Here is a 27,120-nt window from a genome sequence, read left to right as displayed (position 1 = left end):
CCACCCTTTTTAATGTGACGGCCCTGGGCACGGAGCGGGTCCGGGCCACGGCTGCACCCCGCCGACAACATAGGACCCGGCTCCAAGTCCCCCCATCTCCCAGGGTAGGGCTGCGAGCGTCACACAATAGCTGTAGTCCCTGGGCAGTTCCCCTGGTCCTGGTCAGAAAGAAGGACGGTAGCATGAGAATGTGTGTAGATTACAGACAAATTAATCGAATAACACATAAAGATGCATACCCTTTGCCCCATAGAGAGGAATTCCTGGCTGCACTAAAATCTGTCAATTATTTCTCTACATTGGATCTCACTAGCGGGTACTGGCAAGTCAATGTTGCTGAGGAAGACCGGGAGAAGACAGCCTTCACCACCCCGATGGGATTGTGCAAATTTAACAGCATGCCGTTTGGACTCTGCAATGCACCCGGAACGTTCCAGAGGTTGATGGAGTGTTGCTTGGGACACCGGAACTTTGAGACAGTGCCGCTATACCTGGATGACGTTATCGTGTACTCAAAGACGTATGAAGACCATCTAAAGCACCTGGCGGAGGTATTTGAGGCATTGTCCCGGTATGGGATGAAACTAAAACCTTCCAAGTGCCACCTGCTCAAGCAGAAGGTTCAGTACCTGGGACACGTGGTCAGATCAGAGGGAGTAGCACCAGACCCGGAGAAGGTCACTGCCATCCAGAAGTGGCCTGAACCGAGAAACATCAAGGAAGTACCTCAGTTTCTGGGACTGGTTGGGTACTATAGGAGGTTCATAAAGGATTACACCAAAAAGGCAGCACCTTTACAAGATCTCCTGGTAGGACAGTCCAAGAGAGGTAAAAATCCCCAATTCCAGAGGGTTAAGGAACAGGCTGAATCCTTTGCAGCAATGAAGGAAGTCCTAACTGGTGAAGAAATCCTGGCTTACCCATGACCAAGAAGGCCCGGAGCTTAAGAGTGTAGCTCCACCGCAAAAGGACCCCAGGGGGATGCAGACGGAGCGGTATACGCCACCTGTCATCGCTATTCTGGCCCAGCCAGGGGGATTCCGGCTGCAAGAGGGGTACCGGCCCCCGACACCTGACCTTGCTACTCTACGTCCTGGTCAGGGAAGCCCGGTAGGCCCAGAGGATCCCACTGGGTAACGGACGGAGCGGAGCTGCCACCCGTACCCTTTTTCTGAGCGTAGTCCAGAGGGAGACCCGGCCTATCTACACACACACAGACAGGAAAGGACCCGGTCTGAAGTCTAGGAACACTCTGGTGCGGGGTCCTGATTGAGCACTTGCATCACTCGGAGGTTGTCGGACCCCCATTCCTGGTGACCGCAGAACTCCGCGAGGAGCAGGGAGAAGCCTTGCAGCTGTACTCTCCACCATGAGTAAAAACCCTGAAAGTCGACCCCTATGGCCTCCGGACTCTTTATTCTGCACTGCACCGCACCACTTAGCACCGGACCTCCTACACTACAACCCCCTCCATCCCTGTCGCTGCCCTGAGGCCCTGCTCCGCCTGTGGGGAGTAGTATCAACTTTGGCTGCCGCAACATCCCGCCTCATAGGACTGCTGCAGCGCTGGTGGCCTTCACCAGGCACCACAGGTGGCATAGTCGATAGCAACCACTCAACCCTGATAAGCCCGTACCACCCTTTTTAATGTGACGGCCCTGGGCTCGGAGCGGGTCCGGGCCACAGCTGCACCCCACCGACAACATAGGACCCGGCTCCGAGTCCCCCCATCTCCCAGGGTAGGGCTGCGAGCGTCACACAATAGCTGTAGTCCCTGGGCAGCTCACCTGGTCATGGTCAGAAAGAAGGACGGTAGCATGAGAATGTGTGTAGATTACAGACAAATTAATCGAATAACACATAAAGATGCATACCCTTTGCCCCATAGAGAGGAATCCCTGGCTGCACTAAAATCTGTCAATTATTTCTCTACATTGGATCTCACTAGCGGGTACTGGCAAGTCAGTGTTGCTGAGGAAGACCGGGAGAAGACAGCCTTCACCACCCCGATGGAATTGTGCGAATTTAACAGCATGCCGTTTGGACTCTGCAATGCACCCGGAACGTTCCAGAGGTTAATGGAGTGTTGCTTGGGACACAGGAACTTTGAGACAGTGCCGCTATACCTGGATGACGTTATCGTGTACTCAAAGACGTATGAAGACCAGCTAAAGCACCTGGCGGAGGTATTTGAGGCATTGTCCCGGTATGGGATGAAACTAAAACCTTCCAAGTGCCACCTGCTCAAGCAGAAGGTTCAGTACCTGGGACACGTGGTCAGATCAGAGGGAGTAGCACCAGACCCGGAGAAGGTCACTGCCATCCAGAAGTGGCCTGAAACGAGAAACATCAAGGAAGTACCTCAGTTTCTGGGACTGGTCGGGTACTATAGGAGGTTCATAAAGGATTACACCAAAAAGGCAGCACCTTTACAAGATCACCTGGTAGGACAGTCCAAGAGAGGTAAAAATCCCCCATTCCAGTGGGGTAAGGAACAGGCTGAATCCTTTGCAGCAATGAAGGAAGTCCTAACTGGTGAAGAAATCCTGGCCTACCCTGACTACAGCCAGCCTTTCCTGTTGTACACCGACGCTAGCAACGAGGGACTGGGAGCTGTGTTGTCCCAGAAGCAAAACAGCAGAGAAAAAGTAATTGCCTATGCCAGTAGGAAGCTTCGCCCTACTGAGAGGAACCCGGAGAATTACAGTTCCTTCAAGCTGGAGTTCCTGGCCTTGGTCTGGGCTATCACTGAAAGATTCAAGCATTACCTAGCCTCAACTAAGTTCACAGCCTTTACCGACAATAATCCCTTGACACACCTGGAGACGGCCTGGTTGGGAGCCATGGAACAGCGTTGGGTGGCCAGACTGTCGAATTATCAGTTCACAATCAAGTACCGGGCAGGTCACAAGAATACCAATGCTGATGCCTTGTCAAGGATGCCCCACCAGTCGGACACCGAGGATGAAGTGGATGATCTCGAAGAAATTGAACTACCTGCTTTCCACAGAAATGGAATGGTCCACAAGCAGCGCACCTCCAGAAGATGTCATGGTAGGATGCCAAACCCTCTACCTCATCACAGCTGGAAGGAGACCCAGGACAGTGACCCGGTTGTCAGCCTAATCAAAAGATTGATAACCCAAGAAGGTTCTCACCTGGAGAAGAATGCTCCCCCACAAGCCAAACACCTGTGGAATGAGAGAAGCCGGCTGTTCATCTACAGAGAGAAGCTGTGCAGAAGGTATGTCAACCCCAAGACCCATGAAATGGTGTGGCAGATTGTTGTACCTAGGAGGATATCCAGATGGTGTTAGAGGCCTACCATGACCAAGCAGGTCACTTTGGTTGGAAGAAGCTGGAAAACCTGCTGAAGGACCAGTTCTATTGCTTTGGAATGCGGAGTTCCATAGAAAGGTGGTGCCAGAATTGTGGGCCCTGTAGCCTCAGATGGAAAGACCTCGGCAGCCAGAAAGCACCCTGGCAGTCCATTAAGACAACCCAACCCCTGGAGATTGTCGCTCTGGATCACGTCAAACTGTCGCCCAGCAGATCAGGCTATTCCTATGCCCTGACCATGGTGGATCACGGTTCCTGGTGGTAGCCCCCGTCAAGGATCTGACAGCAGAAACTGCAGCAAGAACGTTTCAAGCCTACTTCTGCAGACCCCATGGGTATCCGGACAAGGTGCTAATGGATCAAGGCCCTGCTTTTGAAGCTGAGCTATTCAAGGAATTCTGTCACCTGTATGGATGCAAGAAGATCCGGACTACGCCATATCATCCGCAAACCAACTGTATGTGCGAGAAAATGAATAACATCGTTATAGACCTATTAAAAACCCTACTTTTGGAAGAAAGGAACCAGTGGCCAGAAAAGCTACCTGACCTAGTGGACCTGTATAACCACATACCCGTGAGTTCTACAAATTGTACCCCAGCGTACCTTATGCGAGCAAGACCTAGAAAATTGCCCATAGACCTGGAGCTTGGAGTGGTAGAACCTACTGCAGATATGTCCACTGAAGATTGGGACATGAGTCGGCAAGAGCAGTACAGGAAAGTACAGGCCTGTGTCGAAGACAGTCTAAACAAGGTGAGGGAAAGGCAAGAAGAACAGTACAATAAGCATGCACCAGCAGAACCCTTGGTACCTGGAGAAACAGTGCTAAAGCGGAAAAGAAGAGGTCACAAACTCGATGACCAGTGGGAAAGAGAGCCTTACACCATGTTAAATTCCAGATTTGACAACAGTAAAACCTGCCTGATCAGCAAGGATGGAGGTAAGACAATCGCAGCAGTCTCAAGAGTCCACTTGAAAGTGTGTCCAGGTCTACTGAAGACACTGGAAGAAGAATCACCTCTTGTAATACCGGAGAAACCCAAGGAAGATGTACTTCATACAGTTCTAGGAGACTTCCCTGCGGACTGGCCTCAGCTTGATGGAGCGGTTATTATACCAGTGATACACTTCTGTCAGCAACCAGAAGAACCTCAACCACCAGTAGAACCTTTAAGCACCCTAGAAGAACCTGCTCAGGAACAGGAAGAGTCCCCAGTAAGAGGAGCATCACCCATTGAGGCGGAGCCTGAAGGCCCAGTGATCAGTGCACTTGCCAATCCCATAGAGAGATTGAGACAGTTTTATGACTTACCTACACGTAGACCTGAAAGGTTAACGGATAGTGAATGCACAAACACCAGTACCACCCCAGTGCTACGAAGATCCACACGCAGCACACAAGGCCAAATCCCTGCCAGGTATAGGGAATAAGTACAAAGTGCCTATATTGTAAATAGTTACCCAGTTGGGTATGGCCTACTGCTGTTTATAATGTGAACTGCAAATATTACATGTGTATTTAGTTACCCATAAGGGTATAAAGACTTGTAGGCTGAGGACTGTGAGCAGCCAAAAACTTTCCCTTGTAAATAGTTGCACTTATCAAAGTGCCTCCTTATTTGTTGCATATAAAAAGACCTCAGAACAAAAACCTGTTTGACGTGGCTGAAGACGAGGTCCAGGATCTGGATCGTCTATGCCCTGTAGCCACGCCCAGGGCCTACGTTGAGGGTTTTCAGGCAGGTCCCTCATGTTACCCTTGTTACACCTTCATCAGTGGAATGGACACCTGGTGACGGGACTTATTGTAACATTGTAATTGTTATTGTTACCTGTTTAAAATGCTTCACTCCAGGAGTACTGAATTGCACTAGGGGGGAATGTGGCACCCGGCTACTACAGGTACCACAGGACCCAAAAGGGTGCATGGACAGACTTCTCCACAAGAGGCCCTCACTACAAACAAAAACCTCCACCCTTCCACCTCATACCACTAGAGGGAGCCCTGTTAGGGATATATATATGGAGGGCGGAGTCAGCCAGTGAAGTTAGTCTGAGAAGAGCGTGCTAACGCTGAGAGCAGTGAAGACGCAGCACGTCTGCTGCTGTGTTCTGAGGGCCCCGAGTGTGGCCGAGGCGAGGAGAAAGGAGTTAAGGGGCAGAGGAGCATCACAGGCTCACCCCAAGACATAATCCGGACACCGGGTCCGCGCCTACAGGGTCCTCTATACCCAGTAGAGACTACCGGCATACCAGGAGGATTACAGATCCCTGGTCGACCTGAAGCTAAACCCTTTACAGGACTAGGAACCATGAAGGCCCCGGCGTCCAGGGATAGTGGTTGCCAGAGAAAGGTCCTACTACCAAGCGACAGGTGAGAGAATGACCCAACACAGAAGCTAGGCCCAGTTGCTGGCCAGGAGCTTAGAGAGAGGAAGAAATGGACCAGGAGGCCTTATACCCGCTCACTGCGGAGAGTCCAGAAGTGCATCCTTCCTACCGAGTACCCTGGACCGTACCTGACATCTGCACCAGTAAAGGTACTGAAGTGAATCTCCTGTCTCTGTCAGTTACTCCTGCTGTCCCATCCAACTAAGATGGAAAGCTCAAACATGGGACTTCTACTTAACACAAGGAAGACAAAGATATTGACTATTGACAGGTACACATTTGAGATGGACGGCGATGAACTGGACGGCAAGAAGAACAAACAAATCAATTCTGGAACAAATGAAGAGAGCAATCACTGGAGAAGGACATCATGGTCAGAAGAATAGAATGAACAAGGCAAGGAGGAAGACCAGCAACTCGATGGCTTGATACAATCAAGATAATGGAGGAGAAGACCCGGGTGGACCTATCTAGGCTTGCACAAGATCGTTCATCCATCAAGTTGCCATGGGCTGAGATTGAGCCAAAATGGGCTGTTGAAAAAAAAAGATAGATTATCTTTTTCCCACTTAGCACAATGGGGGAAGTGCTTGTGTGTCTCTATGCTTTTATTTGAGCATTTGCTTCTTTTGAAATGTGGTCTGTCTCAAGATTTAAACTCACAACCTCTTGTATGGCAGGTAGGAGCCTTTAGCAATGAGTGAGAGGCTGCACTGTTAAATATCAGAGGTTTTTTTTTTTTACCAAAAAGAGTTAAATAATATTCTTCTTTATAGGCATATTGCATTGGTAAACAGAATAAATAGAGATACAGCTCTATATACAAGTACATTTCTATATACCTGTATATTAGATGTAAAATAAAAATCAAGATTTTTTTTCCAACAAAATTAGTAAAAAACAATGAAATACAATTACAATAATCACATTTTTAGTGCACCTTTAAAAATTAATTATCACAAAGCAGTAAATACCATAGACATATCTTGTATCCCTGTAATCGTAATAACCAGTACAATAAAGTCAACAGATTATTTGTGATGATCAGTAAATGGCATAAACCATGTTGTGGTTGTTTTTTCTGTCCAATTAATCCTTGAAAAAGTTAAAAGCATTGTAACTATTATATACATGTTTGGCAAAATGGCACTTAAAAAAATAACAGCGCGTCTTTCAAAAATAAAAGACATCATATAGAGAAGTTTTTTAAAAAAATAAAAAAAGTACAGCTATTACAACTATGAATTAATAAAAAATAATGGTTGTCTGAAGAAGTGCAGCCCAAAAAATATCACTGTGTATATGCATGTTTTATATGTACATTATATACAGTATATACCCATAAGGGGATGAAAACAGAGCTCATAGGATGACATTGAAGAGCATGACACAGAAAGTACTGAGGCAAATTAAGATGGAGAAGAGGTCAGTTAAACCTGCTAAAGTAGAAGAGCTCCTTGGTAGATAAATATACATAACCTAAATATAAATGTAAAGTTACCGTATATACTCGAGTATAAACCGACCTGAACATAAGCCGAGGCACCTAATTTTACCACAAAAAACTGGGAAAACTTTTTGACTCGAGTATAAGCCTAGGATGGGAAATGCAGCAGCTACTGGTAAAATTCCCCATCCTGGTAAGTATTGCCCCCTCATCCCCAATCCTGGTATGCATGGCCCCCTCATCCCCAATCCTGGTATGCATGGCCCCCTCATCCCCAATCCTGGTATGCATGGCCCCCTCATCCCCAATCCTGGTATGCATGGCCCCCTCATCCCCAATTCTGGTATGCATGGCACCCCTCATCCCCAATTCTAGTATGCATGGCATCCCTCATCCCCAATCCTGGTATGCATGGCCCCATCATCCCCAATCCTGGTATGCATGGCATCCATCATCCCCAATCCTGGTATGCATGGCCCCATCATCCCCAATCCTGGTATGCATGGCCCCATCATCCCCAATTCTGGTATGCATGGCACCCTCATCCCCAATCCTGGTATGCATGGCCTCCTCATCCACAACCCTGGTATGCATGGCCTCCTCATCCACAATCCTGGTATGCATGGTCCCCTTATCTACAATCCTGCTATGCATGGCCACCTCATCCCCAATCCTGGTATGCATGGCCACCTCATCCCCAATTCTGGTATGCATGGCTACCTCATCCTCAATCCTGGTATGCATGGCCCCCTCATTCCCAATTCTAGTATGCATGGCACCCCTCATCCCCAATCCTAGTATGCATGGCCACCTCATCCCCAATCCTGGTATGCATGGCACCCCTCATCCTCAATCATGGTATGCATGGCACCCTCATTCACAATCCTGGTATGCATGGCCACCTCATCTCCAATCCTGGTATGCATGGCCACCTCATCCCAATCATGGTATGCATGGCACCCCTCATCCCAATCCTGGTATGCATGGCCCCCCATCACAGCACACATTAAAAAAATAAACACTTCTACTCACCTTCCTTCCTCACCTCTGCTCCAGCGCTGCATCCTGTCTGCCAGCATCTCACCTCCGCATCTGAGCAGAGCATGACATCACTGCTATGCGCCCTCAGGCGCCTAAGTGAGCTGAGGGATATTCACACCTCTCCATGCCGGAACTATGGTAGTGGAGAGGAGTAAATATCCCTGTTCTTTAATAGCGTGCGCACAGTGTCAGCAGCGCCGCAGCTCCCGCTGTGCCTCAGCTATCCTCCGTGCTCGCTACAAAAGAGAATGCATATTCACCCTTCTCCACGCCCATGGGAGTGGAGAAGAGTGAATATGCATTTTCATTAGTAGCGGGCACAGAGGATCACTGAGCCGAAGCGGTAGCCGCGGCGCTGCTGACACTGTGCTCACGCTATTAAAGAAATGAATATTCCCTCCTCTTCACTCCCATGGGCGTGGAGAAGGGTGAATATTCATTTCCCTTTAGCAGCATGCACACGTGGTAGCTGCAGCAGGGGCTACTGCGTGTGCCCCGCTCCTCTGCCGCCGCCGCAACCCCAACACCAGTATCCACCCCCGGAATGTATATACAATAAAGTATATACCCGAGTATAAGCCGAGGGAGGCTTTTTCAGCATAAAAAATGGGCTGAAAAAGTTGGCTTATACTCGAGTATATATGGTAATATAAATAATGTTTATTAAATCATCTAACAACAAAAAATACATTTGGATATGATTAAAATCAATTAAAAATAAATGGGGGACAGTGGTCAAGTCAAAAATACATGATTTGATATAGGAATATTTTAAAAAAATACAGTAATTCAATATTATTGCAGTCAACAAGTGTCAGTAATTGAAAGATTAAATATACTGTGTATATGTATTAATTAAAGCAAACAAATAAAGCGAAAGTACAACAATTTACAGGTCAGTAAAACCTTTCCTCAAGATATATTAAATGTTTTGAATGCACTTTAAACTTTTGTCCGAAATTGTAAGTACCGTACATTTTAAGACAAACAAAAACAGCATAAAAAATATTTGTATTTGGCTTTTCTCACAATGGACTCAAATCACAGAACCAACCACACTTTGGACAAATCACTCGCAAGCTTTCTCAATTGATATACTTTTGTTTCCTTATCTCCAATAAGGCCTGCAACCCACTCCAATGTTTGCAGTCTAGGCCATCGTCATTCCATCCATAGCGACAGACCCAGACGCTATACAGCCTGTTAGTTGGGAGAGGGGGCGTGTTGCCTCCGGCCGCATGTCATCACAATTTCAGTGGTAACTGCATCTTGAGGATGAATAGGATTGTGGATCACAGAGCTCCCTGATCCACAAATTAGCCTGTGCTTGTGAGTTTGAGATTCAGAATGCCACAGGTGTAATGACATGACTACATCTGCATTATGCAGCCTCAGTCATCACACGCCACAAACCAGAGAAGAGCGTTGGGTGAAATTAGTGTAGATAAGTAGTGTTTGTTTTTTTTCCAAAATGTCAGTAGTTGTGGGGGGTGGATTGTGGGGGCCATCATACTGAGTGGGTGGTGGGCTGCGGGCGGCATCATGTGGAGTGGGAGATAGTATAAGGCATCATACTAAGTAGGCGAGTGTGGAGGCCATCATAGCAAGTAGGGGTCTGTGGGGGCCATCATAATGAGTTAGGGATTGTTGGGGCCATTATACTGATTGGGGATGGGTTGTGGGGAAAATCATACAGAGTAGTGGTAGGCTTTTGGGAACATTGTAATAAGTGGGGGATTGTGGGGTCCTCATGCTGTGTATTGAAAGCTTTGAAGGCCATCATACTGTGTATAGTGAGCTAAGGGCCATCATACTGAGTATAGGAAGCTGTGGGGGCCATGATACTGAGTGAGGGCATATGGGGACCATAATACTGAGTGTGGTCTGTAGGGGGCATGACACTAACATTATATTGGTAGACTTTTGGTGATCATCATACTGAGTGGGGGCTATGGGAGTATTATACTGAGTGACCATCATACTGTATGGGTGGCTGTGGGGGCATCAGACTGAAGGGGGGAAATATTACTGATTGGGGTCCATCAAACTGACAGTCTAAAATATTGTGTGGGGGCCATAATACTGTATTTGGGGGAATTCTGGGCACATCATACTGTGAGGGGGAGTACTTTCAGGGCCATCATGCTATGGGAATATTATATTGTAATGAGGACACTGTGGAGATGTTATTCTTTGCTGGAAGCACAATAGAGTCATTATACTGCAAAAAATTGTATGTGAGTGGATATCATACACTGTGTGTGTGTGTGTGTGAGCATTTTTGGTAGCTTCATAAAAGAGGTATCGTGGGTGAGAACACAAGGGGCTTCAACTGAGGCATGATTACTGTGTACAAACTACAATACATGTCCCTTTGCCTGTTTATAAAAGTTGGTAGATATGACCCCGCCTACTCTGCCAAATATTTTTTGGAGGGATAGGGTGTGCCCAATTAGAATTTTTGCCATGATGCCTCATGATTTCTGTGTATGCCCCTGACCAAAGAAGAGACTTCCTCTGCGGTCTGCCTCTGTTGCCTGCATCCTCCATCCAAACCATGGTGACAAAATCACAGCATCAGCTGAACCAACAATAAAAAACACAACGAAATTACTACATAGACTGCACAGCTGACAGAGTTACCGTGATCCAAAGTAATCTAATAAATGCATGTGGTGTGGATTATGATGTTGGTGATGGTATGGTGGACACTTCCTTAGCGGTGCTGCTTGTGTCTGCAATAGGCTCAATTTAGTGGAGCTGCAGACTAACTATGGTGCTACTTTAAATAATCAGTGCTGAAATGACTTAAAATTATTTCTTAATATCAGCTGATACATGATGCCCAAACCATGGCTGTGATGACACAGTCAGTGTCTGCTAAATGCTGCCCATGGCTTGGGCAGCATGTGTCAGCTGACGGGTTCCCTTTAATAAAAAAAAAACTATATCTGTTATGATACAGAATAATACAATAGTAGGAAAGTTTTACAATGCAGTTGGTATTAACATCAAATACAATTTCCATATAAAACTTGAATAGAAGTGATATTGTATGTAATCCAGAAAAATCACAAAATAAGTGCCTTTTGTATTCATAAAAACAAGTCAGGGATGGAAATCCCCCTGGAATTGCTTTATTACTACAATTACAAAGCTTGTTGAAAACATTGCATTATATATTATTTAAAAAGAATAAATGTTCCATTGTAGACTCCTAATGCTAATTATTCATGACAAATTGGCAAAGACAAATTGCATGTGACCAGACTACACAGTTTGCCTCCCGGGATGCTGGAGTTCAGTACAGCTTCAGATTAAAATCCCATTGACTGTGACAGGTCAGGTTCAATTCAAATGTAATTAAATATTGACGTCCCCAAATCCATCAGTGTTGTTGCACTTCAAAGCCTTGCCACCCTCTTCAGCTATTTCAATGTATAATAACTACTTGGCTTCTGTCAACAGACAAGAGTTGTTTTTCCACTTATTACACCTAGCGATAAGGATTTGTGTTGAAATTCAATCTCAAACGTAGAAATACAGATTAGCAGAACTTCTGTCTAGAAGTATTTAATAGTAAATCATTTAAAGCATCACTTCATTTCTACAAGGATCTAGTAATAATAGTGATTTATACAGCATGATCATTCCTTCTTGTTTTTGTCATCTACGTAAGTGTCCTTTCGTTTTCAGTTAGAATAACACATATACTGCGCACCTGCGCAGAAGGAACTCATTCCCACCTTTTTTCCCACAAAAGTGAACCTTAATTGTACCCCCATTGTGCATTCCTCAGGCTATTATCACATGTCTACTAAGGCTATGTGCCCACGATGCAGAAATGAAGCAGAAAATTTCTGCAGCGTTTCTACATCTCCCTTGCCAGAAAAAACACATGCAGATTGTGCTTGCGTTTTTCCTGCAGAATACATGCGGATTCACATGTGGATTCACATGCGTTAACGCATGCAGATTGACAAGCGCTTTCCAGGCGATAGCATCACTTGGAAAGTGCTTGACAACTAGGTCACACTATATAAATCCATGCAAACGGCATGGATTTATATAGTGTGACCGTAAAAATAAAAAAATAAAGCTATACTTACCTCCGATGCCCCGCCGCATGTGCTGCAGCGCTCGTCCTGGCTTCTTCCTGGTTGCCGGGCTCTCGCGAGACAGCCTGCGGCTACATGACCGCGATGTCATCTCAGGTCCTGGAAGATAAGCGCTGCTGGCATGCAGAGATAAGCCGCCGGACAGGTGAATATAAACTTTATTTATTATTTTATTCTTTTTTTTTTACAGGTACAATGGTACCCAGGTCTGGATGAGAGTCTTCTCTCCTCCAGAACTGGATACCATCCGCACATTGAAACGCATATAATCCGCGTGTACAAATGTACAGACACGGATTATATGCGTCTCAATGCAAGTCAATGGCGGCAATTCCGCTGCGTGTCCGCAAAATTAACGAACATGCTGCGGATTTATGAGCGCTGCAGAAACGCTGCGGAAAAATCCGCAGCATGTGCATTGACATTGCGGAATGCCATTGGGGACCATGGGGTGCGGATTACCAAGCGTTTTTGATGCGTTTCCGCTGCGGAAATTCCACAGCGGAAACGCATGAAAAATGCATCGTGGGCACGCCGCCTAATATTCATAACATATCAACAATTACTTTTTTGTACTTAAACACCTATACAATTGTAAATTTAGACATAGTATCATCCATATTCACACATTGCTACTATTATCAGAATGGTTTGTGTATTTTTATATTATTGTATTATTGTGTATTTTTATATTATTGTATTATTATATATTTTTTTATTTCAAATCTAAGTCTCCATGGGTTTGTCAATTTGTCATGAATTTATTCTTCATGTATTATTTTTCAACAGCCTATAATGTATTGTTTTACATTAGCTAATCCTGGAGGAAACTCGATCTTTTGCTTATTTGTATGAATACCAAATGTACTTGTTATTATTTTTCAAGTTTACAAATGCTATCACTGCTGTATACACATTCTTATTTCTAAAATGTTATTTAATTTCAATGACTTCGTTCCAAAACATCATTACTGCTGCTATTGTTATTATTTTGCTTTATACATTTTTTTCTTGCATTGAGCAGTGCATTGTTATCATGTATATTGTGGAGTATAGCATGACTTCTGGAAACTAAAATTTTATCATGTGCAGTAAAGGACAGCACTTGTCTAGCCACTCTATAACAAGCCCATTAAAAAGCTCAGGTGTATTTTGTTAGCAGGATACTGAAAATGGATTTCTACTATGGTAGCTCCAAGTCTGTATACTGACTCTGTAGAGGTGAGTCTTTTCCATTTGTCTGCTGTTGTGTCTGTGAGATGTTTCCATCACTGTAGTGCTGGCTGGGCCACATCAGACTTTAACGGGGTTGCCACTTTTGGGATTTTTTTTTTCTTACTTAAATTCATATATTTTTTGGCTTAGACCACGGCCCCACTATCAGTATTTGGTCAGTATTCGGTCAGTATTTTTTCTCAGCAGTGGGAGACAAAACCAGGAGTGGGTGATAAATGCAGAATTGGTGACTTGTTTCTATTATACCTTTTTTTTGTTCCCACTCCTGAGAAAAAATACTGACCGAATACTGATAGTGGGGCCGTGGCCTAAAAATAATTCTATTTAACATTTTGCACCGATTAGCTTCCATAGCCCCTCTGTTGCACAGTATATTGCTGGCTGCAGAATGGGTTAACTGAGAATCCATCAGTGAACTCATTCTGACATTCCAATGTAAGAGTTTCTAACAGTTTTATCTGTCTTTTTTTCCTCTTCTCAGCTGATTTCTAACCAGAGACCGCATCAAAGTTGGATGTGCAGGGAAACAAAGAGCATGCAAAAGTAGAACAATGCAAAATGTTTAAAGCCCCTTTCGAGCATTTTTTTTAAATTTTACCTCTGAAGTGGTGTCACTATTCTCAGTTTCCTGCACCTAGTATCATACTTACCAGCGGCTGTCTTTTTCTGTTATCAGCGTCACTCTGGTTGCCATATTCAGGTTGTGACCTGCTGGATCGCTCAAGTGTTTGCTGGGGCGAGCCCAAAGTCATTTCTTAATGTAAATCTATGAGAGCCAGAAAAAGGTTTTCATAAAATTACATTGAGAATTTATAACTGTTACCCCTGACTTCCAGGCAGCCAGAAGTTGCGATTATGAGATGGTGGATCGGGACCAGAGCAGTGCTGGTAAGTAGATTACTGGGGGCAGGAAACATGAATTAGTGGCACCACTCCTGCGCTCAAATAAAATAAATGCTGGAGTGATGCTTTAATGAACTCACATTTCAGAAATTATTTTTATTTCAAAACACATTTGAGTTAAAAAAATGTAGATGTGGACAAACCATTTATGCTGATTTTGCAGCCACATTGTGCTGGCGTACTTTTGCACCAGTCTTTTGGCTTGGAATGCTTGGCATGTAAAGTACAGAGTTGTGCTGTATTTTGGGTCAAGGTATTTGCATTAAAAATACACTAAGGCTATGTGCCCACGATGCAGAAATGCTCCGGATTTTTTCCTGAGCGTTTCTGCATCTCCCTGGCAGAAAAAACGCATGCGGATTGTACATGCGTTTTCCTGCCAGGGACAGGCGGATGTGAAGCGTTCTTCACATGCATTTCCGCATGCGGGTTGACAAGCGCTTTCCAAGTGATTTTAGCATCACTTGGAAAGTGCTTGACTACTTGGTCACACTATATAAATCCATTCAACCGGCATGGATTTATATAGTGTGACCGAAAGAATGGTAAAAAATAAAAAATAAATCTATACTTACCTTCTGATGGCCCCTGTAGTCTTTATCCGATGCGTCCTGGCTTGCCAGCAACTCACGGTACACTGAAGGACCTGCTGACGTCAGCGGTCGTGTGACCCATCACATGACTAAATGACGTCACGGCAGGTCCTTTTCAGACCATTGCGAGCTGCAGGCAAGCCAGGACACATCGGATAAAGACACTGGGGGCCATTAGAAGGTAAGTATAATGTATATTTTTTATTTTATTCTTTTTTTTTACAGGTACTATGGTACCCGGGTCCGGAGGAGAGTCTCCTGTCCTCCAGACCCGGGTACCATCTGTAGCGCCCCGAGGGCTCCGTTGCTACAGGGGTACTGCACCTCAACCAGAGGTGTGATATTCCACTCCCAGGTAAGGATGGAGTGTGGACCAGGGCTCAGTTAGCTGCATACACATACTCTCACCCCATTTCCGGGGGACAGCTCGACGGTGCTCCCAGCTGCGGGCACAACTGACCATGTCCCTGCTGGAGTGGGGAGGGGGGAGAGAACCCAGTGGTGTAGGAGCAGAGAGGGGCGGTTTCTGGAGCATAGGAAGGAGCTCATTGGGTGCAGGTCACCTGAGCTCAGACACACAGAAGCAGATAAATAGTGGGAGCCATCTTAGTCAAGTGGGCAGTTCAGAGGAGAGAAGTAGTTCAGTCAGTCAGAGCTGACAATGAGCCGAGGCTCAGCCTGAGCTCAGCTCCATGAGGCAGGCCTAGAGAAAAGGCTGGGGCCAGAGAGGAGAAGAGGAGAAGGAGAAGGAAGAAAGGAGAAGAGACAGAGGAGTGGAAGGGCTCCAGAAACAAGAAGGCAGAAGGGACCCTAAGAGAGCAGAATGGACAGCAACCGTTGCAAACCCGCGTTATATCGGGTGAAGGGTCAGGCTGTGGAAGGGTACCGGATTCCCAAGTTGGTGGAGGTAAATCATCCCTCAGCCAAGAACCAGAGGTCATGATCATTTATTGGTGCGACCCCCCGCCAAACCTGCTAGGAAGGCGCCATATAGGATAGCGGGAAGCGGAAGCCAACGCTTACCCGACACGGTCCGCGGTAGCCGGACAGAAGTTTAGTCACTGGTGGGGCACGAGAGGCCAGAGAAAGGACAGAAGGGGGTCCTGTGCCATACTCCTGAATTGCCTTAGGGTTGACCGAGCCCCTCACCTGGTGGACGCAGCACGGCTTGGGCTGTCATTGCTGACAGAAGTGACTTGGATAACAACTGTGAGTAAAAACCCTGGACTGCATCATTGGACTCTGTGTGATTTCTGCTGCGCCAGCACCATCACCCTCAGCATCCACTTACACTGCCCTGAGGCTACACTCTTCCCATGGGAAGTTATCCTATCCCTGTGCTGCACACCAACACCAGCCTCAGCGGTCCGCCTTGCAGTGGCGGTTATCCCTGACCGCAATCCACGGGTGGCGTAGTCGGACATTTAAAGCACTGATTGATAGACTGCCACAATTTGGTCTGACCACCCTGAGCCACAGGATCGGGTTGCCACTACTACCCCCAGCATCGTACAGAAGCCCGGTTCCGGGTACCCCATGGCCCAGGGGGCGAGTCACATCCATACACTGAAACGCATGGATTCCGCATCTACAGATGCAGTGATGCAGATTCCATGCGTTCCAATGCAAATCAATGGCGGCGAAAACGCAGCACTTCCGCAAAATAATTGGTAGTGCTGTGGATTTTTCCGCAATGATAATCCGCAGCGGAATTTCCGCAGCATGTGCACAGCACATGTGGATTATCGTTGGGGAACATGGCAGGCCTTCTACCAAGCTTTTTTTAAGCGTTTCTGCAGCGGAATTGCCGCTGCAGAAACGCTTAAAAAACGCATAGTGGGCACACAGCCTAATTGTCAATTGTGAGACAATTGGTGGTTTCACTCCAGTTTTCCCCAAGTTCACAAAAATGGGAGGAGCTGGGGTGGAAAAGGGGGGTGATACGGGTGTGATACCACAACTTGTTTAATTCCTGACAAGCAGGTGCGTGCTATATGCCAGAAATCTTTCTTCAGTCCCTAACTGGAGTAAGATTTATGGTGAGGCACACGAAAATGTACACCAATTGCCAGATGCTCCTGATTCATTAAGAGGTGTTGATTAACCCCTTTACCACCTTGGGTGTTTCCATTTTTGCGTTCTCGTTTTTAGCTCCCCTTCTTCCCAGAGCCATAACTTTTTTATTTTTCCATCAATATGGCCATGTGAGGGCTTGTTTTTTTAGGATGAGTTGTATTTTTGAGCGACACTATTGATTTTACCATTTCGTGTACTGGAAATGGGACAAAAAATTCCAAGTGCGGTGAAATTACAAAAAAAGTGCAATTCCACAATTGTTTTTGGGTTGTTTTTTTTTACCTTGTTCACTGTATGGTAAAAGTGACCTGGCAATATGATTCTCCAGGTCAGTATGATTACGTACATACCAAACATGAATATTTTTTTTTCTTATTTAAGTGGTGAAACAAAATTCTGAAATTTGTGTGAAACAAAATGTTTGCTTTTGTCACAATTTTCTGAGACCAGTAATGTTTTAATTTTTAAGTATATGGGGCTGGGTGAGGACTGATTTTTTTGCGCCCTGATCTGATGTTTTTACTGATACCATTTTGACGTAGATATGATGTTTTGATCGCCTAAATGGTAAGACTGACCTGTCATTATACTTCTCTAAGTCATTACGAGTTCGTAGATACCAAACTTGTATAGGGTTGTCATGAAAGTCAGCCGTCATCTTAGGTATGATACGTCATACCTGAGGATATTCCCTATTGCCATTTCTAAACATCCCTCACACAGCTCCTACCATGTCACATTTCTGCAGCCCCTGGTAAACAGAGCAATTCGCCCCCACCTCTGGAGATCAGTCTCCAGAAACTTCTTTGATATGGTAAATAGATGGGCCAGTTTTGCTGTGTCCAAGCAGGACAGAGTCAGCTAGGCCCCAGGGGGGTAATTAACATCTGGCTGTCACTGGAAACCAGAAGCAAACCATTTGTGCAAGCCTGCAAACCTCTCCATTGTCTCCACGGAACCATGTGCTTTCTTTGTGGAAAATGGCCACCAAAAGCTACAAGATACACTATCAATTCATAACCACACGATACAAGTTAGGGAACCCAAATAAAATGTATCATGTGGGGAAGGTGCCCGCTGACGCAATCATGTGACTTATAAATCCATGAGTGGCCTGGAAAGCTGGATATTTAGAAGAACCATATACAAGGTCCCAGGGGAGGCGTGTTTAGAGTCAATGGCTTCCCCAGAAGAGTAGGATCACGACGAGACCTCTAGTGATACGATGAGATCACCCCAGGGAAAGTTATGGGTACTTTTCTAAAATGGAGCTAAAACGAGCATTGGTGTTGGGGGGACTTAGTAAACTGACATCACCAAGAGTGGGCGTGACAGGACTTTAGTATAGCCGACAGCCAGAAACCCCCTCAGTTTGACCCTGGAGATGCTGTGAACACCTCCTGACGTCGGATCCCGGTCTCAGAGTGGGAGGAGCACCTTTGTCATGTGCTACTGAGGCCTGGATGACTGCAACTAAGCTTGGACCTGTGGGATAGCAAATCCTCCCTTGCACCACAAGAACGGTAACTGATTTATCGTGTTTATCCCTGTGTTTTGTATGTCTAATTGTTATATCCCTTATTCTGTCCAAATACCATTGTATAGTTAATTGTATAGCCTTGTAATCTAGTGTATTCTTATAATCGGTTAAATCATAAATTAATCGTGGGCTGTACCCTTTACTCTGCATATACGAATCCATTGGTCCGGAAACGCTTGGCTGAAACGCTACTGGGTTGGTTCCTGACCCGATACAAGTCTATTAACGGACCGGGCTTGTATCAAACGAGAACTGGTGGCAGCATATCATCTGGGGGGTTTGAGGAAGGCTGGCAGTGACGGTCGGAGGTGTGGATATATATTACTGGCGCAGCCAGGGAAATATATATACCGCCCTCACTGCAGAGGGATTCAAATACCCAGAGGGCTACAGGACGGCCTCTCCGGCGACCACTCACTCTAGGTGCAGTACCTTGACTGACCTGAGAGGCAAGGGGGTGCCAGAGAGTTGTGCCTGTATCGTGGCGTCACGGATTGGTGACGTGTAAGGGACAACACACCACCGTGTTTTCCCCCGCTGGTAGCAGCTTCCTGGCACTACTTACTCTAGGTGCAGTACCTTGACTCACCTGAGAGGTAAGGGGGCGCCAGAGAGCTGCACCCACCGGCCGGCATTCATCACATTTCTTTTTATTTAAGTGGTGAAAAAAAATCAAAAATTTGTAAAAAAAAAAAAAAACTAAAAAATATGGCGCCATATTCCGAGACCCATAGCGTCTCCAATTTTCACGATCTGGGGCTGGGTGATGGCTTATTTTTTGGGCACTGATCTGCTGTTTTTATTGATACTATTTTGGGGTAGATATGATGATTTGATCGCCCGTTATTACATTTTATTGCAATGTTGTGGCGACCAAAAAACAGTTCTAGTGTTTCGATTTTTTTCTCGTTTCGCCGTTTACCAATCGGATTAATTATTTTATATAATGATTAGTGTTGAGCGAGCACTAAAATGCTCGGGTGATTGAAGCTCGGGCCGAGCTCACCGTGATACTCAGGTGCTCGACCCGAGCAACGAGCCCAATGTTAGTCTATGGGAGACCCGAGCATTTTTGCAGTGGCACCCCCTACAGTCTGTAGAAAGCCTAAAAAGTGCCAAAAACGATAGTGACAGTGCTCAAATGACATGGGGACAGCATGGGGATCGCCCCAGGAAGCATTTCTGACCCCCAGGTCACTGCTGTCAATGTGGCACCCAAGGTCTGGTCGCCACAGTGGCAGCAATGTCATGTCTGAGAGCAGGTGGGAGGTTCCCTGGTTGGGGACAATTAGCATGCAGCACCTCCTGCCTCAGTCCAGAGAGGGGAGAAACCTGCCCTTTATAAACTGGATCTGGGGGCGGGGTTAGAGAGAGAAGTTAGAGACAAGTTCCAGTGAAGTTGCAGATAGGGACTAGTGTTGAGCCACCCCCGTAGTGTTCGAGTTCGGTTCGGTTCGTCGAACACCCGTATGTTCGCCGAACTGTTCATCGAACTGTTCGTCGAACACCTTCGAACACCGTTAAAACCAATGGCAGGCAAACAAAAACACATAGAAACACATAGAAAACACCTTCAAAGGTGTCCAAAAGCTGACAAACTGCTCAGAAGACACAACTAACACATGGGAAAGTGACAAGTACATATAGTCATGCGAAAAGAAAAGAGGTGGAGGAGTAAAAGGAGGGGGAGACACAGATATAGGCATGTCATGCCCATCTAAAAGATATAGGCATGTCATGCCCATCTAAAACCAAAAAAGTGCGAAGCCGACATGGCCAGTCCGTTCCTGCCCGTGCGACCTCCGTGTCGCCGGGTTTGTGCCAGAGCCGCGGTGGACCCTGACGGCCAGCCCCCCTCTCCCAATACTGGTGCCTGTCCGCTGGTGGGTCGAGCGAGCCCCCCTGCGGTGGAGGCAGGTCTAATCTTTTTAATTTAAATTGTCTCTCTAATTTGAATGAGTACACTTTAAATCCTTTTACAAGGATCTATTGGAAGGCAAGTCTTATGCCAGAAGCCGCGTAATTCCAGCTCCTGTAGCGTCCACTAAAGCTGCTGCAGTTAAAAAGCTTTTATAAGGATCGAGCTTGGCGGTCAACCGCAAGGCGCCCTACCGCCAGTCCCAGCCAGCCCTGTGCCTTGGGGTGCCTCCCCGATGCTCTTCACTGAGTGTCCCGGGGGCCCGAAGCATTTCCTTTGAAAAAATTAAGTGTCCAAACTACAGGTGGTGTAGCTTGCTTAACAGCTGGGATAATCCGCTGACTAGCAGACACTGCTACTAGGCACAAAATATTTCCTGGGCTAGATGCAGTTAAAAATTTGTAATTAGATACTCTCGTTGGATGCTGAGAAAGCATTCTATAGAGTCTCCTGGCACGCCATATATTATTCTCTTAAAAAGCTAGGGGTAGGGGATGGGAACCGATCAGAGCTGAATGGCCAAACTGTGGTATTAGCCCAAAAGTATTGGCTGGGTTAGATGCAGATAAAAATTATTTTGAATTTGCAACCTGATGGAGGTTAGTATAGATGGACTAATAGAACAAGTCCCACACACTGCTACAAGCCGAAATATTTTTTCAGAGCTAGATGCAGATAAAAATTATATTGAATTTGCAACCTGGTGGAGGTTAGTATAGATGGACTAATAGAACAAGTCCCACACACTGCTACAAGTCGAAGCCCAAATATTTTTTCAGAGCTAGATGCAGATAAAAATTATATTGAATTTGCAACCTGGTGGAGGTTAGTAGAGATGGACTAAAAGAACAAGTCCCACACACTGCTACAAGCCGAAATATTTTTTCAGAGCTAGATGCAGATAAAATTATTTTGAATTTGCAACCTGGTGGAGGTTAGTATAGATGGACTAATAGAACAAGTCCCACACACTGCTACAAGCCGAAATATTTTTTCAGAGCTAGATGCAGATAAAAATTATTTTGAATTTGCATCCTGGTGGAGGTTAGTATAGATGGACTAATAGAACAAGTCTCACACATTGCTACAAGCCAAAATATTTTTTCAGAGCTAGATGCAGATAAAAATTATATTGAATTTGCAACCTGGTGGAGGTTAGTATAGATGGACTAATAGAACAAGTCCCACACACTGCTACAAGCCGAAGCCCAAATATTTTTTCAGAGCTAGATGCAGATAAAAATTATATTGAATTTGCAACCTGGTGGAGGTTAGTAGAGATGGACTAAAAGAAAAAGTCCCACACACTGCTACAAGCCGAAATATTTTTTCAGAGCTAGATGCAGATAAAAATTATTTTGAATTTGCAACCTGGTGGAGGTTAGTATAGATGGACTAATAGAACAAGTCCCACACACTGCTACAAGCCGAAATATTTTTTCAGAGCTAGATGCAGATAAAAATTATTTTGAATTTGCATCCTGGTGGAGGTTAGTATAGATGGACTAATAGAACAAGTCCCACACACTGCTACAAGCCGAAATATTTTTTCAGAGCTAGATGCAGATAAAAATTATATTAAATTTGCAACCTGGTGGAGGTTAGTATAGATGGACTAATAGAACAAGTCCCACACACTGCTACAAGCCCAAGCCAAAATATTTTTTCAGAGCTAGATGCAGATAAAAATTACATTGAATTTGCAACCTGGTGGAGGTTAGTATAGATGGACTAATAGAATGATGCTATGCCCAAAAGGTTGTACTTCACTAGGTGCAGTAAAAAAATTTGTATTCTATGCACAGGTGGTGTAGCTTGCAACACAGATAGGCTACTCCACTGACTAACACACACTGCAAGAGGCCAAAAAGGATTTGCTTTGCTAGATTTAGCCAAATGCTGTGAAAAAACCTTGCACGGCACTGGCACAGACCTGCCTGGCAAAAAGTGATTGGAACTGATGTAACCTAGCCCTCAAAAGGACTGCAATTAGGCTGTGCGCACACGATGCGTTTTTAATGCGTTTTCGCAGCATTTTTGCAGCTGCGGAAATGCATTAAAAACGCATTAAAAACGCATGGTAGAAGGGCAGCAATGTTCCCCAATGATAATCCGCATGTGCTGTGCACATGCTGCGGAAATTTCCGCTGCGGATTATCATTGCGGAAAAAATCGCAGCACTACCAATTATTTTGCGGAAGTGCTGCGTCTTCGCCGCCATTGACTTGCATTAGACCGCATGGATTACGCATCACTGTATATGTAGATGCGTAATCCAAGCATTCTAATGTGCGGATGGTACCTGGGTGTAGATGAGAGGAGACTCTCCTCCACACCCAGGTACCATTAAAAAATCTGTAAAAAAAGAATAAAATAAAACATAAATGTATACTTACCTTCTGTCGGCCCGCGTACCGCTCCTGCTTCGTTCCCGGCACTTTGCAGTGAGTTGAAGGACCTGCGCTGACGTCAGACTCATGTGACGGGTCACGTGACGCTGACGTCGGCAGGTCTTTCAATTCACTGTTGCCAGTAAGGGAGAACGGAGTGATCGGGACACCGGGGTCCATCGGAGGGTAAGTATACATTTATTTTTTTATTTTTACCACTCTCCCGGGTCACACTATATAAATCCATGCTGTTTGCATGGATTTATATAGTGTGACCTAGTTGTCACAAGCACTTTCCAAGTGATGCTAATCGCTTGGAAAGCGCTTGTCAACCCGCATGCGGAAATGTCAGTGGGTAACCGCTCCATTTCCGCATGTCCCTGGCAGGAAAACGCATGTACAATCCGCATGCGTTTTTTTCTGCCAGGAAGATGCAGAAACGCTCAGGAAAAAAATCCTGAGCATTTCTGCATCGTGGGCTCATAGCCTTACAATTAGTCTTTACTCCCAACCTATCTATTTAAGAGCACAGACCTGCCTGATAAAAGTCGTAGGAAATTATGTAACCTAGTCCTCAAAAGGACTGCAATCACAACTATTCCCTACTCCCAAGCTATCTGTAGATTTGTGCGAAAATTGGCTTTAAATTAACAAAGTATAGCGCACACAGCAACAGCGGTGCCGTCTAACATGCGGCTGCAGCAGTGAGAAAATGGTGGCGACAGGGAAAATGGCTGGGTCTTATAGGGCAAGTACATGTGACATACACTGCCAATGACACATGCCCTTGCTTGTGTGAAAAAAAGCAGTTCGCTCCGTGTGTGCGCTGCTGATAGGCTGACAGATTGCACCTCCCCACTGTAAATGCGGGAAAGAGAAAAAAAAATGGAGATCTTCATTATTTATGCAGAGATCCATCCCCTGCCCCTCCCCGCGCCCCGCTGTACACTCAAACTGCGTATTAACATTAATTTTCAGCATTACTGAGAAAAAATCCAGTTATGATTTTGGTGCATGAACAGTTATCGAACATAACCTCGAACAGCCAAAATTTTATCAAATTGTTCGTGTTCGCCGAACTGCTTGAACACCGCCCAAAACAGCTCGAATTTGAGATTGGCGAACAGTTCGAGTCGAACACCGCTCATCTCTAATAGGGACAGGTCAGCAGCAGGCTGAGGAGTCCCTTTAGGCAGAGGAGGAACACGAGGCCAGGATGGGAGCTAGCAGAGCTCATCCTGGCTAGAGACTTAGACTGAGGGTTATAAGCCCAGCAGCAGAAAACCACCACGCAGGGGACTTCAACTCCTCTGGCCCAAGGAAGCCCAGAGGATCAGCCACACGAGAGGGGCCACTACTGCCCTGGAGGGGTGAGAAGTACGGAAGGCCCGAGTCGCCGGTCATACGGGCGAGAACAACACGGTACACTCAGAGACGTGGGCTACCACCACACTACAGCGGGATAGCCAAGAAAGAGTGAAGTCAGCACGGTAGGCCTACAAACTCCCCCTGACCAGCGGGATTTCCCAGTTGCTCTCAGACTGACCAGGCCTCCATTGTTAACCTGTATTCCGGACAGGTCCCTTAATACCACCAACAGTAAAGACCCTGAATTGCATGACAGACTCCATGTGGTTACTGCTGCTCCCGCGCACCATCACCACCAACATCCCTATTTTCTGCCCTGAGGCTATACTCCTCCCGTGGGGAGTTATACTACCCTCAGCTGCACCCAAAACACCAGCCTCAGCGGTCTGCCCTGCAGCGGCGGTTCACTCTGACCGCAATCCACGGGTGGCGTAGTCGGACATTTAATCACAAAACCCTATAAATAGACCGCCATTTTGGTTGACCACCCTGAGCCACGGGACCGGGTCCCCGCCACGCAAGGACTACATCCCCCAGCATCCACAAAAGCTCCGGTTCCGGGTACTCCCACACACACACGGCCCAGGGGGCGCGTCAACTTTTGGGGTAGTCGGCAGGATTTCATGCCCGCCACCAACGGGTACTGCGTGCCTGAAGAAAGACTGTAATACTTACCTTGGTGGAGTTTCCCGCCATCCGCAGCCGTTTCCCGCCATCCGCAGCCATTTTCCCGCCATCAGGCGCCATCTTTGAGACGCCGCGAGGGAAGAAGAGGGGCGTGGGCGACGAAAGCGTGTGAGAACTGGAGCCCCGCCTTACGCACAGATGCTGCGCAAGGTCCTGAAAGGAGCCGAGCGGACGCTGACGTCACCAGGACTCGACGCAAGGTCCTCAACCCCGACGGTCGCCTGCGGAGCCGCGGCCTACAGAAGAAAAGCAATGGAAGGTAGGCCACGGTTGACTAGGGGGGAAGAAGATGTCGGAAGCGGAGGGAACTGCCACCGCCAGCGTGGCCGCTGCCGTAGTAATGCCGTTCACGATGCCTTATATCCCCGGAGCGGCCTGGTTGCCCCAGTACTCAGGGGAGTCGCATACCCTGAGCGACTTCAAAGAGAGACTGTATAGCCTATTCAAAGTATACCCCCTGACGGAGGAACAAAAAGTCATCATACTGATAGGCCAGTTAACCGGCGCGGACCAACGAGAAGTAAAGTCCTGGTCAGTCAGGGACAAGGGGACCGTGAAGGAGATTTTAGCCCGGCTAAAGGACACTTTTGATACCCGCACCTCAGCAGAGATCAAAATGAGATTTTATGGGTGCAAGCAGCGGGCCCAAGACAGTATAAGAGACTATGCTTTGAATTTGCAAGAGGCCCTGAGAGCCATTAAGCAGGCACACCCTGACAGTGTGCAGATGCAGATAAACTGCTGACTGAACAATTCATTGAGGATCTGCTGTCCAGGGCCCACCGAACCCAGTTACTCCTGATGACCATGCAGAACCCTGAGTTAGACTTTGCACAGTTTAAGGACAGAGCCATCCGGGTACTCCGGGAACTCGCACCCGGTGGCGTTGTGGCCTCCAGGTGCCCTGCTATCACTTATTACCAGTAGGCGGTGCCCCAGTCTACAGAACCTGCAGGAGCCAATGCACAGACTACGAATAGTAGCCCGTCTACAGACCAGCACCATCAGGTCCAAGAACTGACCAAAAGCGTTGCCGCACTAACCAGGACTGTGCAGTTGTTACAGGTATCCTCTCCAGGAAGGATCCAGCTGGCTACCAGTCCGGAGGACGTCCTGTGGCGCCGACAGAAGAGGATCCCACTGTCCAGAGGGAAGCCAACGGACCGCTACGACCAGGATGGACAACCCTTCTGCCGCCGCTGCAGCCAGCCAGGACATATTGCGAGGTACTGTAATTTAAACGAGCCCAACCTGGGGCAGAGGGCCAACCCCCAGGCGTAAGATCATCAGGCCCATCAAACTGCCGTGACAAGTATGTGGGGGGACGACCGGTCTTGCCTGTGGTACTGGATGGCATTCCTATGAGTGCACTGTTGGACACCGGGTCACAGGTAACCACCATCCCCTATGTACTTTTCAAGCGGTACTGTAATGACACGGATATTACCCGCTACCCAGATAATGACTTGAGCATCATCGCCAGCAATGGTCAGCCCGTGCCGCAGGTGGGGTTCAAGGAGGTGACCATCAAAATTGGTAAAGTCGAACTGCCGGCGCAAGGACTAATTATTGTGGACATTGACCGTCGTGAAAGTCACCCTAAAATAACCTTGGGTACTAACGTTATTAAAAATTGTCTTTCAGAGATAATTGGTATATTACAGCAGGTTGCAATGAATGCCAGCTCCAGCCAGCAGCGTGTCTTACAAAAAGAGATCAGAGCTCTGATGAAGCGGCAACAGGTAGAACTGTCTGGTGGTGAGATTGGTAGCGTTAGGATGAGTGACCCGTTCCCTATCGCCATGCCCCCAAAAAGTGAAATGATGATCTGGTGCCGGACTGCAATTGACTTAAGAGGTAGAGACTACCAAGCTATGGTAGAACCGGTTTACTCAGACAGTAGGACCACCATTTTGACAGCACGGGGGGTGGTTGATGTCCACCATGGGAGGGTACCCGTCCGCATCCTAAATATTGGGGAAAGAAAAGTACACTTGCCCTGGTATGCCACTCTAGCCAAATTGTTCACCATTAACCAAAACTCTGTAAAAGCCGTGGAACCCTTGCCTC

Source organism: Phyllobates terribilis, unplaced genomic scaffold (assembly GCF_046119375.1).
Source record: "Phyllobates terribilis strain yellow unplaced genomic scaffold, ASM4611937v1 Scaffold_9__5_contigs__length_417890890, whole genome shotgun sequence".
Taxonomy (NCBI): domain Eukaryota; kingdom Metazoa; phylum Chordata; class Amphibia; order Anura; family Dendrobatidae; genus Phyllobates; species Phyllobates terribilis.
Note: the sequence above shows the minus strand (reverse complement) of the source record.